Here is a 4078-nt window from a genome sequence, read left to right as displayed (position 1 = left end):
ATTGGAGCAACTAATAGCTATTTTGCAGACTTGAACAATTCCTATTATTCGGAAGGGATCAACAAATTAGAATAGCGTTGGACGAAGTGTATAAGCCTAAAAGAAGACTACATCGTAAAATAAGAAAGGTTTACCCGAAACACATAAGAAGTTTTTAGTTCTGCATGGAATATTCAAAAGCACCTCGCACATTTCTAAGTGCCTTACATGACACATGAAATAAGTCTTCTTAGCACGTCGGTTCTGTAAAGGTGTGTGGATGAAGTGGGTGGTGATCCTACACTGAAGACGGATGTAGTTACAGCGGATACAAAAAATACCTTTATTGATGTTTATTTACAATCATGAGAATTCCTTGCTGCCAGTGTTGATTATGAGCATAGAAAATACACCAACACAGCTGCTCTTAGTGTGCCAACATGTAACCTGGCCTAGCAGGCTCTAGCATTAACTGTGCACTACTGATGTGGCTGCTGAACCTCAGTGGAGTCTCGCTTACACGACCCACATTTATTATTTTAATTCCACCATAATTTCAGAAAACGAAAAGTATTGAATAATCATTCCTGTTTTTAAATCACAAGTTATGTTATCACAGGGAACCATTAACGCCATCTGCCACATACTTTGTAATGAGATTTGGCAACACACCTATGTGGTCTCTACGTTCCTGGTTACAGGTTTATCGACATGTGCAAAAATTAGAATCAAACGACCGTTGTAAAAATGTTTGTCAGGAGTGGGATTCGAACCCACGCCCACAGAAGTGGACTGCGACCTGAACGCAGCGCCTTGGACCGCTCGGCCACCCTGACAGCCGCTTAAAATGTAATGTGCGACAGTTTCTCCCCCACATTCCGCTTTCGACAAGTAGGCGAGAAAATGAGTTGCAACAGCAGAGCGAGTTCCGAGGTCAGCGTTAGCGTGTGTGGCAGTCACAATGAGCAGTCTGTCGCTCAGCGACCACTGCGCTGTGCTCTGGTGTTGCACAACTCTGGGCGTAAATACTGCAAGAGGCAGTCCAGCGACGTGACGTGGTTCGAGTCTAGGCTAACTGCTTTTTACAGCTAGTGTGCAGATTCGAATCTCTTGAAAAGCGGCATTTTCACTTGAAATGCGTTTTCATGTGCAAGTTATTAAGTTTGCTTCTTTATAGAGATCTCGAAAAAGATATCACCACAGACGCAAATAAATTTCTGTTATTCTCACTTCAGATTAAATCATGTACAGGATTGCAAACAAAATTCTGCATGCAAAAATAAAACTGAAAGAAGATAATGGGCTGTAAATGGAGGGGATCTTTGAGTGTACATACAATTGTTCAGAGGCAAAAACATGCAGTCTGGTATACATGTTGTTCTGATTGCTATTACTAATATTATTGTTATTATGATTATTATTATTACTCATGAGGAAAAAAGTTTAGTTCATTATACACTGCGGACACAAAAGATGAGGTCTAGAAGCGAAAGACTTTGTGTAATAAACTTTTGTTCATTCATCAGTCTTGCGATTGATTTGATGTGGTCCGCCACCTATTCCTTTCCTGTGCCAACCTTTTCATATGAGAGTAGCAATTGCAACCTATGTCCTCAATTATTTGCTTGATGTATTCGAATCCTTGTCACCCTTTATAATTGTTACCCTCTACACTTCCCTCTAGTGCTATGGAGGTCATTCCCTGATGTCTTGACAGATGTCCTGTTAACTTATCCCTTCTTCCTGTTAGTGTTTTGTGTATGTCCCTTGTCTAGCCGATTCTGCAGAGAAGCTCCTTTTTGCTTACCTTACCAGTCCACACAAATTGCAACACCCGACTTCGAATCACATGGTCTAGGGAAATCGTTTTTGATGAGTAATCAAAACTTTCTCTGTGATGGGTTAGAGCCGCGCCACTGCTTGAATATTGAATAAAGATCATCAGCAATGGCGACCGAAGACTTCGGGCATAAGAATACCCCCTACCCCCATTCCGCCAAATGTCTTTTCAAGAAGAGCAGAGAGCGATCAGAGTTTCAGTTCAGAATCTTGGCACAGAGGAGGGAAACTGCCCCTAAAAGACGGAAGATCAGTAACGATGAAAAGTAGGAGAATAGAGAAGGTAATGGAAACCACAGCAATAAAGACACATAAGGTGTATCCATAAGACGGGGGACTGTAATTGAAAAAGTGTGATGATGATGTCTCCTTTGGCAAAAGATTTCGGACTTGTGCCTCATTTGGATCTCCAAGAGGGGACTAACAAGGCAGAATGGCCATAAGAGAAAGGTTGAACTACTAACGAAATGATAAGGTTATGCGAGACAGTGTGTGGGATGTTAGGAGACTGAACATGGTAGGAGGTAACAAGTCTGAAAATCAAAATACTAAGGCCCTTTCAAGATATAGTGTAGGGTAAGTGAAGTGAACGAGGATAAGGATTTTGGTCAGATGAGTATACGGTAACACCAACAGCACCAGAAAGGGTATAACGGAGTAGGACTCATTATGAATACGAAGGTAGTTCAGCAGTGAGTTACTGTGAACAGTTCGGTGAAAGGGATGCTCTCATCAGAGTCGACAACAAACCAACAACAATTGTTCAGGTATACATGCCAATGTTGCAAGCTGACGTGAAAGAGATAGGGAAAAGTATGTGATGACACTGAACAAGTAATTCAATTTGTAAAGGCAGATGGAAATCTAGTAGTGATTGGAGATTTGAATGCGATTGTAGGGGAGAGAGCAGGAGAAAGGGTTATGGGACAATATGGGCTTAGTAATAGAAACATGAGAGAGGAAAGACTAATAGAGTTCTACAACGAAATTCAGCTAATTCTGTTCAAGAATCACAAGAGGAGGAGGTGTACTTGGAAATGGGCAAGAGATACAGGAGGCCCTAAGATCGATCACATAATGAGTAGGAGGAGATTCCGAATTCACATAGTGGACTCTAAGATGTACCCAGGAGCAAATATAGATTCAGTTCACAACTTAGAAATAATTAAAAGTAGGCTGAAGATTAAGAGAACATTCAGGAATAATCAATAAGCAAAGACGTGAAATGCGGAGGTACTGACGAATGAAGAGGTGTGCTCGACTTTCTCACAGACTGTAGATACTGACATAATGAATGGCTCAGTAGGAAGTTCAGTTGAAAGTGAATGGACATTTCTAAAAATGGTAATGATAGATGTCGGTAAGAAAAACATTCGTACAACTAACGTGACTGCGAAGAAACTATACATAACACAACAAGTGCTTCAGCTGATTTGATGGAAGAAGTACAAAAATGTTTAGGGAAATTGAGGAATAGCGAGATACATGTCACTTAGTTTTAAAATAAATAGGAAACGAATTAAAGCTCAAGTGAAATGACTGCTTGAAAAATGTGAAGAAACCGAAAAAGGAATGACTGTGGGAAGGAATGACTTAGCATAAAGAAAAGTAAAAAAAAGAACCTTTGGGAAAATAAAAGCAAGGGCAGTAACGTTAATACAGCAGTGAAAATTCCATTGATAAATGCAGAGGAGTGATCACATAGGTAGGAGGACTATACTGAAATCCTCTATGAGGGTAGAACTTGTCTGACGACATGATAAATCAGAAAACAGTAGATAGAAATAAAAAACAGCTTTGGACGACTTACAACTAAATAAGGCAGAAGGAACCGATAACCTTACATCGAAATTTCTAAAATGGTCAGAAGAAGTGGCAAAAAACTGACTATTCACATTCGTGTATAGAATGTATGAGGCTGGTGATATACCACCAAGCATTCGGAGAGACATCACCCACATAATTCCAAAGACAGCAAGAGCTGTCATGTGCAAAAACTATTGCTCAGTAATTTTAACGGATCTTGCATCCAAGTCGTTGACAAGGTTAATATGCAGAAGAATTGAAAAGATAAATGAGGATCTATTAAATGACGATTATTTTGGCTTTAGGAGTTGTAAAAACATCAGGGAGGCAGTCCTGACATTGAGTTGATTATAGAAGGAAGACCGAAAATATATCATATTTTCACAGGCTTTGTCGCCCTGGAAAAAGCACTCGATAAATTAAACTATAGTGCAAGATATTTGAAATTCTGAGA

The 4078-nt window shown here is 39.9% G+C and overlaps 1 non-coding gene across 1 annotated transcript; it reads right to left on the bottom strand.

Annotated features, from left to right (window-relative positions):
- Positions 1-731: 731 nt before the first annotated feature.
- Trnal-cag (transfer RNA leucine (anticodon CAG)) lies at positions 732-815 on the bottom strand. Its single transcript has one exon. It is a non-coding gene; the product is annotated as a tRNA-Leu (tRNA).
- Positions 816-4078: the final 3263 nt, after the last annotated feature.

The sequence above is a fragment of the Schistocerca nitens genome, chromosome 4 (assembly GCF_023898315.1).
Source record: "Schistocerca nitens isolate TAMUIC-IGC-003100 chromosome 4, iqSchNite1.1, whole genome shotgun sequence".
NCBI classification, from domain to species: domain Eukaryota; kingdom Metazoa; phylum Arthropoda; class Insecta; order Orthoptera; family Acrididae; genus Schistocerca; species Schistocerca nitens.
This window is presented reverse-complemented; position numbering and strand designations above follow the sequence as displayed.